The following is a 13,726-nucleotide window of genomic DNA, read 5'->3' as shown; positions in this document are numbered from 1 at the left end:
ATCTCGTGGAGAAGGGAAAGGCTACCAACTCCGGTATTCTTGCCTGGAGAACTCCATAGACTGTATAGTCCATGGGGTCGCAAAGAGCCGAACATAACTGAGCAACTTTCACTTCACTTCATCATGCCTTTTGGTATTTCTGATTGTTCCTTTTTTCACAGCAGCCAATTCTTTTTTTAAGGACTTATCTCTTGAACTCTCTTCTGGCATTTTAATTAAAAACTGATTTGTTTTGTTTTTAAATTCTCTATTTCCAGAATCATCTGTTAATTTGAGCTTTTTTTGTTTGTTCACATTGGTGCTTGTCTCTGGGACTGATGATTTTCTTTAATAGTCTAGTGATCACAGATTATCGGTTTATATTCCTTAATATTTATATCTATGAAAATGAATAGTATTTTCAGGCAAATCTTTTAGTTTCTTCAGACAGCAACTTCCCAGGTGGTCTAGTGATAAAGAACCCACCTGCCAATGCAAGAAACATCAGAGACACAGGTTCGAACCCTGGGTTGGGGAGATCTCCTGGAGGAGGGCATGGCAATCCACTCCAGTATTCTTGCTTGAAGAATCCCATGGACAGAGGAACTTGGCAGGCTACGTCCCTAGGATCGCAAAGAGTTGGACACTACTGAAGCAACTTAGCATGCATGCAAAAAATACTGCTGCTGGCCATCCTCTAAATATAGATGGGACCCACTGGCCCAGCTGTTCTGTACCCGGTCCTTGATTGTTGCTTGATTAAATTCCTCAATCACTGTTCCGCAGTCCATTCTTGCTCCCAGTGCCTGCAGCCTCTAAGCCAGTGTGGAGTCTGCTGGACAGACCTGTGTCTGTGTCTCTGTGTCCCCTTTCCCCCGGGTCTCCTCCCAGCATTAGCTCCCTGCACTCTGGATCATATAGATCCAGTCTACTGGCCATACTACATAATTTCATCACTGCTCTGGCTACTGGTCCCTCTTTCTGTTCTCTCTGTGGTTTCCTATTGATCACCTTTTGTATACCTTTACTGTTATTTCAATGGGAATTTTGACAAAGGTGAGAAAACCCAAGTGCTCAGCCTACGTTCTTCAATCCAGACCTCCCTTAATTTTCTAAATCACTATACTCCAACTTAGCATCCGCTTACCAAATTGGCTAGACATCCAGTCTCAGTTGATCGTACACGTCCATCACCCGCTCCATGATCATATGAGTGGATGAAAATGTTTATGGGTGACCCCAGAGAGTTTTTTGGTCTGTGGCATTTTCGTGTTGGAGCCTTTGTGTTGAGGGCAGACAGGGCTGCTGCTCTTGAAGCTCACTCTGAGCCCACATGGAGATCTTGCTTACTGTGGTTTCCAAAGCCCTGGTGCTCAATTCCCCATGCTCTCGGGCACCAATACAGTCAAGCTTTCCAACTCCTCATGCACAGGAGAGCTTACCTGGACTCTGCAAAATGTCAGTGTCATGACAATTTTGAAAAGAAAGCAGAAAAAAACAGTAAGGAAAAAGTAAAGAGATCATTCAAAACTATAAGAGAGAAAGAGGTCAATCATACATAAGGACTGGAAAAGACTCTTGAAAGTCCCTTGGACTGCCAGGAGATCAAATCAGTCTATCCTTAAGGAAATCAACCCTGAATCTTCATTGGAAAGACTGATGCTGAAGCTGAAACTCCCATACTTTGGCCACCTGATGAGAAGAACTGACTCATTAGAAAAGACCCTGATGTAGAGAAAGATTAAAGGCACGAGGAGAAAGGAGTGACAGAGGATGAGATGGTTGGATGGAATTACTGACTCAATGGAATGAGTTTGAGGAAACTCTGGGAGATAGTGAAGGACAGGGGAGCCTGGCATGCTGCAGTCCATGGAGTTGCAAAGAGTCAGACATGACTTAGTGACTGAAAAACAGCAATTCACATAAATAATACAGTAAGTAAGTTTTGATTAGATCCTGATTCACTGAGGAAAGCTATTAAATATATTATTGGGACAACCTGGAAATTGAGTCACTGAATCAGTTCAGTTCAGTTCAGTCACTCAGTCGTGTCTGACTCTTTGTGACCCCAAGGACTGCAGCACGCCAGGCCTCCCTGTCCATCACCAACTCCCGGAGTTTACCCAAACTCATGTCCATTGAGTTGATGATGCTATCCAACCATCTCATCCTCTGTCGTCCCCTTCACCTCCTGCCCTCAATCTTTCCCAGATTCAGGGTCTTTTCAAATGAGTCAGCTCTTCACATGAGGTGGCCAAAGTATTGGAGTTTCAGCTTCAGCATCAGCCCTTCCAGTGAACACCCAGGACTGATCTCCTTTAGGATGGACTGGTTGGATCTCCTTGCAATCCAAGGGACTCTCAAGAGTCTTCTCCAACACCACAGTTCAAAAGCATCAATTCTTCGGTGCTCAGCCTTCTTCACAGTCCAACTCCCACATCCATACATGACTACTGGAAAAACCATAGCCTTGACTAGACGGAACTTGTTGGCAAAATAATGCCTCTGCTTTTTAATATGCTATCTAGATTGGTCATAACTTTCTTTCCAAAGAGATAGCGTCTTTTAATTTCATGGCTTCAGTTGCCATCTGCAGTGATTTGGAGCCCCCAAAAATAAAGTCTGTCTCTGTTTCCACTGTTTACCCATCTATTTGCCACGAAGTGATGGGACCGGATGCCATGATCTTAGTTTTCTGAATGTTGAGTTTAAGCCAACTTTTTCACTCTCTTCTTTCAATTTCAAGAGGCTCTTTAGTTCTTCTCCACTTTCTGCCATAAAGGTGGTGTCATCTGCATATCTGAGGTTATTGATATTTCTCCCAGCAATCTTGATTCCAGCTTGTGCTTCATCCAGGCCAGTGTTTCTCATGATGTACTCTGCATATAAGTTAAATAAGCAGGGTGACAAAATACAGCCTTGATGTACTCCTTTCTCAATTTGAAACCAGTCTGTTGTTCCATGTCCAGTTCTAACTGTTGCTTCCTGACCTGCATACAGATTTCTCAAGAGGCAGGTCGGGTGGTCTGGTATTCCCATCTCTTTCAGAATTTTCCACAGTTTGTTGTGATCCACACAGTCAAAGGCTTTGGTATAGTCAATAAAGCAGAAATAGATGTTTTTCTGGAACCCTCTTGCTTTTTTGATGATCCAGTGGATGTTGGCAATTTGATCTCTGGTTTCTCTGCCTTTTCTAAATCCAGCTTGAACATCTGGGAGTTCACAGTTCACGTATTCCTGAAGCCTGGCTTGGAGAATTTTGAGCACTACTTTGCTAGCATGTGAAATGAGTGCAATTGTGCAGTAGTTTGAGCACTCTTTGGCATTGCCTTTCTTTGGGATTGGAATGAAAACTGACCTTTTCCAGTCCTGTGGCCACTGCTGAGTTTTCCAAATTTGCTGGCATATTGAGTGCAGCACTTTCATAGCATCGTCTTTTAGGATTTCAGTCACTGGATGGTAGATAATCTTTTTTTTTTTTTTACTTTCTTGGGTATAAAAATAATATTTGGCTTATGGAGGAGAATGTTTTGATATAAATATATAAATGAAGTTGGGCAAAATGTTAACAATTCTTAAACCTACAAGGAGGGTACAAAGATATATTTATTAAAATAGTTTTTTAAATATTCTGTATGCTTGAGATTTTTCAAAATAAAAATGTGGGGAACAGAATTGTATCTTTTGAAGGGATCTGTCCTGGGTTATTTTATCAAAACCCATCAAGGTCTTAGATTTACTTGTGTTGGCCAGCTGGTGCAGAATACTTGGGTTGATTCCACTGAATTAACAGAATGCTCCTGTAAGGTGCTCTCCCTGAGTACTGAAATGAACTGGGGTCTACTAGTAAAAAGCTACAAGAATATCTGAACAGCCATTTATTTTATGTGAGACTCTATAAGGACAACAAAAGGACAAAGTAAAAATGACTCAACTCATGTTGAATAAAAACTATACTTATTTAATTGTTTAGTTAAATGTGTACTTATATTCTACAAATGCTTCATAGTGAGACCCTGGTCTTTTTAAAAAAAATATTGTTTTAAAAACTTTTTATTTTGTATTGTACTGTGGTTGACTAACAATATCAATCATTGTTTAAAAAAAACAATTGTTAAAAAGTTCAGTTTTTCAGGGCTGTTTCATTTTGTAATTGATATGAATTTTAACATTTGTACATCTCCAAAAAATTCCTATCTTAGGATTACTACTTTATTTTTTTCGAGATCCAAGAGTACTTTTTCTTCAGTGAAAGAAATTCAGAGAGCCTACACATTTTAAAAATCAGACAACATATTTTAAAATAAGTTTTCTGCCTCTTTCCTCTATTTCAATTTCTTATTACATTAACTCTTATGTTGAGTTGACTAATACCTTCTACCTTCTCAGATTGGTCACTGAGAGGCCTTCACCTCTCAGGTGCTGCGTCTTCTAAAATTTTTAAGCTTATGCATTGGTTTTATTCCTTATGTATTGGGATATAGCCAATTAACAATGCTGTGATAGTTTCAGGTGAACAGCAAAGGGACTCAGTCATACATACACTTGTATCCATTCTCCTCCAAACTCCCCTCCCATCCACGCTGCCGCAAAGCACTGAACAGAGTTCCATGTGCTGTATAGTAAGTCCTTGTTGGCTATCCATTTTAAATATCGCAGTATGTACTGCGTCAATTCCAAACTCCCTAACTATCCCTTGCCCCCATCCTTCCCCTCACCACACCCCAGCAACCATAAGTTTTTTCTGTAAGTCTGTGATTCTGTTTCTGTGAGACCCTGGTCTTAACCTCTGATTTTTTTCTTATTAAGCACTGGATCTAAAGATTTATCAGGAGTTTCTTCTTCAGTCATCTGAGTTATAACTGTCAATTAACTTTATCTAGAAACTACAGTAGTATATTAAGAGGTGAAATGCTCCCTTCTATCTACTACTAATTAGTATTAATAATGTGTGGGGCCCAGGCAAATCCTCTTATAGAATAGCAAACACTCTGGATTTGCCTGTTGCCTCTGGTGTCATTTTATTTATCCCTCTATTCTTTGTGCTTCTGGAGGAGTTAGGTGTGATGACCTTCACATTAAACATTTTGGGCATGAACCCTTCATGGGTGACATAGGTAAGTTGGCACTGCATCACATCCACACATGCATCGTTAGGCTATGTCACTCTTGGGAAGCTTGTCACCACCAACTAGATTGAGCCAGTGAAAAAGTACTTTTCTCCCTTTACAATTAATAAGAAATCTATGAGAGGACACTTGACACTGTACAAATATCCTATTCCAGAACCATCTTTTACCCTGCAGTTTTAGCATCTGCAGATAATTCTCCCCGATTCCAATTTAATTCCAGCTTGCTTCCTGTTTCTTTTACTTTGTTCTCCTAGTTCTGAATTCCAGTAACTGTAGCTTACTTCTCTTTTACCGCCAATCTCCCTGGAATGGATGTTTATCCCTACTCTCACCTTGATTTGAACCTCTTTTCTTTTGTTCTCTTTCAGACTTAATTCACACTTCCAGTGTTCCATCATTTTTGCTTCAGTTTCTCTCCCTACAACCCAGGTAAGTACTGTCTCCTTCAAGGGTGGAAGGGATTTGGCACATATAATGTGATAAAAAGGACTTATTTTCGTCTGAGTATGCCATTTACTGGGCTTCCCTGGTAGCTAAGCTGGGAAAGTATCTGCCTACAATGTAGGAAACCCCAGTTCTATTCCTGGGTTGGGAAGATCCCCTGGAGAAAGGATAGGCTACCCACTCCAGTATTCTTGGGCTTCCCTGGTAACTCAGATGGTAAAGAATCTGCCTGCAATTCAGAAGACCTGGGTTCGATCCCTGGGTTGGGAAGATCCCCTGGAAGAGGGCATAGCAACCCATTCCAGTATTCTTGCCTGGAGAATCCCCATGGACCAAGGAGCTTGGTAGGCTATGCAGTCGCAAAGAGTCGGACATGACTGAGTGACTAAGCACAGCACAGCACATGCCATTTACTACATCAGCACGGTAAGTTTTTTGGAGGAATAAAGAGGGCTTCCAGAAGGACATTTGTGGAAAATATCACATTGTATTTCATCATGAGAGACACCCAATCCAAGAAAAGCAAATAAATTGTTCTTTGTTTGCTTTCTGCTATTAGAAGTAATTTCATGTCATAACCAATTAATGGAATCAGAGAATTACTCCTTTCAAAGATCACACTTGCTGTCCCAATACTTGTGTGTCCTGGGCTAAATTCTCCTACAGGACCCAAAGAAAAACAGCTCACACACCTGTGTAAAGACCACAAGCTAAGGAGGGGGAATTTGCATATTACAAACTTGACAATAAATAGATGGAACTCACATCCTGGTGTTACAATACTCCAACCAGCTTTCTGCAGTTTGAAGCCTTGTTATGCTTTCCCCCCAAATTTCCTCTGTTTTCACGTTTGGGGTTCATTATTCATCCATACCTTGATTCTTTAGGCCTCTATTCCTACCTTACTCTTTTCCTAGCCTCCACAAACAAGTTTGGTTTTTTTTTTCCATCAGTTTCTTGACTTCTGTGAAAAGGAAGTCTTTTTATTCTGAGCAATAGATTCTCTCCAGGTTGAGGGTTTAAAACGTTCTCTGACTACGAAAAGCTTTCTCATGCCCCTTTGCAGTCAGTCTCTCCCCTCATTCACCCAGCCCTCAGCAACCACTATCTGCTCTCTGACACTTGGATTAGTTTTACCTGTCCTAGAAATCCATATAAAAGAAATCGTAGAGCATATGCTCTTTTATGTCTTGCCTTTTTTCACTATGTGTGACATTTATATCAGCAGTTCATTTCTTTTTACTACCGAGTAGTATTGCATTGTACAGATACATCATTATTTATTCATTTTTATTCATCTATGGTTGGTCATTTGGATTTTTTCTAGTTTTTGAAAGAAAGTGAAGTGAAGTTGCTCAGTTGTGTCCAACTCTGCGACCCCATGGACTGTAGCCTGCAAGGCTCTTCTTTCCATGGGATTCTCCAGGCAAGAGTACTGGAGTAAGTTGTCATTTCCTTCTCCAGGGGATCTTCCCTACGCTGGGATCAAACCCAGGTCTCCCACATTGCAGGCAGAGCCACATTACCATCTGAGCCACTAGGGTTTTTAGCTATTGTGAATTAAACTGCTACAAATATTCATGTAGTTTATGTGTGAATGTATATTTTCTTTTCTCCTGGGTAATTGTCCTATTTATTGATTTCAGCAATGATTCTGTGGTTATTTCAATTTGTCAAAACTCATCAAAAACTTAAAATTAATACATTCTGTCCTTCATTAGAGGACTGGCTAAGCAAACTGTGGTCATCCATACCATGGAATAATACTCAGCAATAAAAAAGAATGAAATACTGATACAATGACTTGGATGCATTTCCAGGGAATCATGCTAACTAAAAAAAAAGTCCTACCATAAAAGGTCACACACTATATGATTTCATTTAAATATTGTTTCTAAAATGACAAACCTATAGAAATGGAGAAGAGATTAGTGGTTAGCAGGCACTAGTGGTGGTGGGTGGGACAGTGTGGGGGTGAAAGAGGTGTGTGATTATAAGGGCTGCATGAGGGAGCCTTGTGATGGAAATGCTCTTCTTTCCCACTGTATCAATGTCAATATCTTTTTGTGATAGTATACTGTATATATTTTTTAATACATCTTCTTATATATGTACACTGTATAATATATATATAAAATATACACCATATTTTATAAAATAACATTGTGATATTTTGCTATGACTTCACTTGGCTACCAGCTTAGGTAAATAGTTCATGGAATCTTTCTGTATTATTTCTTATAACTGCGTGTGAATATACAGTTATCTCAAGATGAAAATGAAAAATTTCAAAGAGGTGAATCTTTTAAAAGGTATGTAAATTACATCTCATTCAAGTGGATTGTTTTAAAAGTTCTCCTTTCAGTCTGTAGAACTCACTTGCCCCCTCCAGAGACCAGTCAGAATTTTCCTGAAGATCTGTTCCCACTTTGTGATTCACATGACTCATGAATCAGGCCCTCTGAGCCATTTCGCTCTTCCACTTCTTTCCTTACTCACATCTTCTCCAAGAATCGGGATCACATTTTCCATCTTCCCCTCCTGGGTCACGACACACGATTCAGGGTCAGCATACCTGAGCTCATCTACTACCTTGGTCCCTTCAAAGACACACATACCTGGAGAAATTTAGTTCATCTATAATTCTATGTACATTGATTTTGGTTTAGGATTGAGGTCCCAGATTTTGATTGAAGGTTACTTCCTTTAAAAGCTCCATAGTAAGTCAGACAGAGAAAGACAAATATATGGTTTAGCTTATATGTAGACTTTAAAAAAAGTGATACAAATTAACTTATTTACAAAACACAAAACAGACTCACAGTCTTAGAAAACAAATTTAAGATCACCGGGGGAAAGGGTGCAGGAGAGGGATAGATTGGGAGTTTGGGATTGACATGCACACACTGCGGGTATTGAAAATAAATAGCCAAGAAGGACCCACTGTACAGCACAGGAAACTCTGCTCAGTGTTCTCTAATAACCTAAACGGGAAAAGAATTTGAAAGAGAATAGATACATCTATATGTATCACTGAATCACTCTGCTGTATACCTGAAACTAACACACCATTGTTAATCAACTATTCTCCAATATAAAAAAAAAAATCCTCCATGGCTTCCCTGGTGGTTCAGATGGTAAAGAATCTGCCTGCAACGCAGGAGACTAAGGTTCAATCCCTGGATCAGGAACATCCCCTGGAGAAGGAAATGGCAACCCATTCCAGTATTCTTGCCTGGAGAATTCATGGACAGAGGAGCCTGGTGGGCTACAGTCCACGGGGTCACAAAGAGCTGGACCCAACTGAGGAGCTAACACTTCCACTTTCTTTCCATGACATCGATTTTATTTTAAAATCAAAGTCCCAATTTTTTAAATTTTTTGTCAACATTCTATATTGTTTGCCCCCAAACATGACCTTATCTCTGCTTTTCATTTCAAAAGAAAAGGGAAGGATTATATGTGAAAAGATATTGAATACTTTAAGGACAGTGTAGTAATTTTACCATTAATTGCCAGTTTTAAGGATTTGGACTTGATATGGTTCTTATATAATTTTTTTTTAATTTTGCTAATTACCTGGATAAAATTTGGAGGAATAATATTAGGTTTTATATTAATACAATAACATTTATTATAAAATACAGCAATTACTCACTTCTAAGCATGTGAATTTATTTCCCTAGTGAATCTAATATTGAGGGCACGAGCCAGGAAGATAAAGAGCAAGTAGGATCCTTCTTCATATATTTGCCCAAAGGCAAAAATCTTAAATAGCATTTTGATTCCATGAGCAAAAGGTTTTAGATGAACCTAGAGAAGGTAGGCCCTCTTTTCTGGAAAATCCACTACGGATTTTAAGATAAGTTCAAAGTAGGTTATGTAAATAACATAATTATGTTATCTTGAGCACTCATAATTGAGGTGAGATCTTCAATTTGCATATGCACTTATGAAAATAGGAAAGTTTTATGATATTTGAGGGAAATGATCTGTGGTTTATTCCAAAGAGACTAATTATAAAGGGAAAACATTTTAGCATTCTAGGCAGTGGGTTGTGGGTATATTACTTCTAAGTAAAGTAAAAAATAACTTATTTTTGCTATTGATATTCTTTGTCTGAAATTTCTAATCCTGAAAAGCAAGGATTAAGCAATGAAAGGGCTTTTGTTTGTGTTCAGTTCCACAACTAAAGGAAACAACACATTTTATTGTCCCCATTTTAAATATGAAACAGAGACTCAAAGAGATTATGTGACTTGCCAAGTTCATACAACTACAAAGTGACAGATGAGAATTGAAAGCAAATGTCCCAGTCCAGAGCCAAGATCACTCTGCTATAGTAGACATCCAATAAGATTTGCTTTAGAAACCACCACTGTGGTTAAATCTTACAAGTATCTTACAAGTATCACCAGGGTAAGATGATAGATGGATTAAAGTGAAGGAGGAGGCAGTCTAAGTGTAGGCTATTTAAGTATATTATGAAGCTATTTCAAAGTTTATAAATACAGATGTACATCATGATAGTCATTTCACAGTATTTCATCTTACACAGTAGTCCATCTTATGAATTGTTGGATGTTTAGTCTTTACATTTTCTCTATTACATGTGGCAATTCAATGAACATCTTTGAACATACAGCTCCAAACACATATCTATTATTTCTTTAATAAATTCCCAGGAGTGAAATTGTAGGGTCAAAAATGGGTATGTTATATTTGTTGCCGCATTATCACCAAATTGCCCTCTGGAAATGCTGTACCAAAGCAATAAACCCATAACTGAGATTTCTGCTTCTAGTGTCTTTCCAGTCCATATTGCACATTCTAAGGCTAATGCCCCCAATAAGCTACTTTATTCAAGTCTAAAACTTTCAGATTACCTATTATCCACAAATAATTCTAAACTCTAACACTAATGCTTTCTGCTATCAGCCTGTCAGCCTCTTACAGTTTTCTCTCTCCTACTTTTCTATACAATTACCAGGATTTAGTCAAATAGTTCACCAAACAAGCACATACTGGAAAAGATAGGTTTATGTTCCTTTAATATCAGTCGCATAAACACTTTCAATCTATTGATCTCTTCACTCGTCTTGGCCTATTTTATTCCTTCCTCTGAGAAAGAAATGTTGACCCTACTTCATTCCATATTTTAGTTTTAAGTTTAAACATTTTAATTTAAACATAGAGAAACTTAAAATCATGTAAGTTAAACCCGGGAGACCGCAGAGGAGGCTCTTGCAACAGTCCAGGAGCTGACTGAAAACGTCTTTGACTGCAATCCATCTCCCTCTCTACCACTAGGTCTCCCTTTCCAAGAAGTGTATCTGATCGTGTCACTTGTTTTAAGCCTCCAATAGTTCATCACTGCTTGCAAACAATAATGTGAAGTATGAGCTATACACAGCCCTTACTGGCCAGGATGGAGGAATACATGTGTCTGGAAATGCCACACCCATTTCCTCCCCCAGGCATTAGGAGTTTTAACACATCCTTGCCTCTGTTTCTGTCCTATTTTGTGCACAGAAAGCAGAGACACAATTGAAAGGCAAACTATTAGTGAGGGAGATATTTGGAAATATGTATTATAAGTGTTATAAAGGATTATCATTCTTCATATACAATGAACCCAAACACATCATTAAAACACTAAAACTCCAGAAAGCAAATGAGCAAGGATATTAACAGATAATTTATAAAAGGGAAAATGCAGGTGGCTAATGGAACATTAATGGAATTTAAATAAAATCTCTAAGAATTCAAATAGCTTTGAGTAATTGTTTTCTTCATCAAACTCACAAATGTATTTTTTTTAAGATTTTCATTATAGTGGTCCAGAGTTTTGTGAGATAGACACACCTATGTATTCCTTGAAGAGGTAGAAATTGCTTCAGTCTTTCTGGAGACTCACTGACCCTGAAGTTTCACTTACTCCTGGTGATGTATACTTAAGAAAATGATAAGAGATAGAGACAAACACAATTGGCATGAACATGTTTATCCCAGTTTATCTTATAGCTACAACAATCAAAAGTTGCATGAAACTCAAATGGTCAACAGCAGGGCAATGCTTAAATAAGTTAGTTTATCCATACAATGGAGTATAAATGCTCATTAAAATGACATGTATATATGAAGAATTTTTAATGATGTTGGAAATTATATCATGTGGTACAAAGAAAACATATCATTTTGCAAAAATGAAAAAGAGATAGACATTTGTGCATTATATTTCAACTATATAAATGCATATCCAAAAATATATCAATGCTATCTGAGAGTGAATTGTGTGTGTTTGTTTCACTTCTTTTGTTTGTAATTTAAACACTGGACATACATTTCCTTTAAAAATTTGCAAAAATTAAAAAAAAAACTATGCCTTGTATTCTTTAATGTTAATGTCACTCCTATGTCTGTCGCTCCTTTGGCACTTGGCAGATAAGGTAAAGAACTCTTCTCTCCATGAAGATCATAAATTCCTCAAGAGTTTACACCTCTTCTTTTGCAATGCTGAGTGCTTAGAAAAACTCAAAACCATTTGTGAGATGACTAAATGCAAGGATGATTGAATGGCTGTCTGCCTTCAACATCTCAGAGTCACGTTGAGTCATTTTGCTCTCTGAATGCATAGAGTAACTATTGATTTGAAGATCCAAATGGGTTCTGTTTTAAGGGGTCATCCATCCTGTGTAATGCTCACACATCCCACAAGTCATTTCTTTATGTTTATGTATTTGGTGATATCTTTAGGTAATGCATGAAACTCAACTTTTCTACCTGGATATTGCCTTAATGACTGATAGAATGCAAAGGTTCTAGTTTGTCAAAGGTTTGGGGTGCCTACTTTTTTTGTAAACATTCCTAAAAGCTACTGCTATAAACACATTTCCATAAATCCAGTAAATATAGCATATACTACTACTTTTACTCAGACAGTTCTCTTACGACTATCTGGGCCATATGGTTAGAGACCTTATTTAGAATATTTAAGTCTAAGTATCCAAATTTAGTAGGAAGATTATGATGTTTCCTAAATCCCTTTCCTTCTTGCATTAAAAAAAAGAGAAGAACTCATACCTAAGGCCTCCATTCATTTATTCTCAGCTACCAGCAGAATTATCTAAATTACTGCTAGGGATTATTCGACAATGACATGAATCTTGTTATCAAAATTTTTAGTGAATAAAGTAAGACCATTTTTCTTTAAATGAGAATGGCTAAGATTCTAGTTTTATCCCAAGTCATTAATACCTTCTTTGTTTCTCCATCTCTTTTGCAAATGTTGGGAATGCAGACGCTGGATCTTTGTTGGGTCTTCATTCTGCCTCTACCACTCACTAACTCTGTGGTCTGGTGTAATTGCTTAACTCTCTTGGATTCTTCATCTCTAAAATGGGATAGTATTTGTCTCACAGTGTTGTTAGGAGTATTAAATAAAGTAATATATTTTAATTATGCATGTGTTTACACTCAGTCTTATCTGACACTTTGTGAATCTAGCCTGCCAGGTTCCTCTGTCCATGGAATTTTCAAGGTAAGTATACTGGAGCAGGTTACCATTTCCTTCTCCAGGGGATCTTCCCAACCCAGGGATCGAACCCATGTCTCTTGTGTTGCCTGCACTGGCAGGCAGGTTCTTTACCAGCTAAGCCACCAGGGAAATTATAGTTTCCTTTAAGATGTCAGCTATTATTGAGTTGTATAGGCTAGTACAGAAAGAAATGAAAAACTACTGTGACTGAGCAAGGGCTCGTGCGCCCACGGCACAGAAAACCAAACTCTGACAGCAGGTGTTTGCAGCAAAGTCAGGGTTCATTGTAGAGTACCAAGCAAGGGAGCCCGAGAGGAGCCTCAGATCCACTCCAGCTTGGTCTTTGAGTTAGTTGCTTTTTAGAGGGGAAGAACAAAAAGATTGGGGTTAATCAGTCTTGTGCCATTTCCTAGTTGTAGTTTTGCTCAGGTCATCTATAGTTTAGGTGTCTCTGGTCTGATAGTCCATGACTGGGGGATCTGTTAATTCATTTTGTCTAGGAGAAGCAACCTGAGTCCCCATACATTAGTAGTGTTACTGACAACAGCAATATTAGTCATCTGACTCTGGATGTTTAGCATCCAGTTAGCACAATATTGAGGTCAGAGGAAATAAGAAAGGGAATAAAATTTTG

The sequence above is a fragment of the Bos javanicus genome, chromosome 4 (assembly GCF_032452875.1).
Source record: "Bos javanicus breed banteng chromosome 4, ARS-OSU_banteng_1.0, whole genome shotgun sequence".
Classification (NCBI taxonomy): domain Eukaryota; kingdom Metazoa; phylum Chordata; class Mammalia; order Artiodactyla; family Bovidae; genus Bos; species Bos javanicus.
This window is presented reverse-complemented; position numbering follows the sequence as displayed.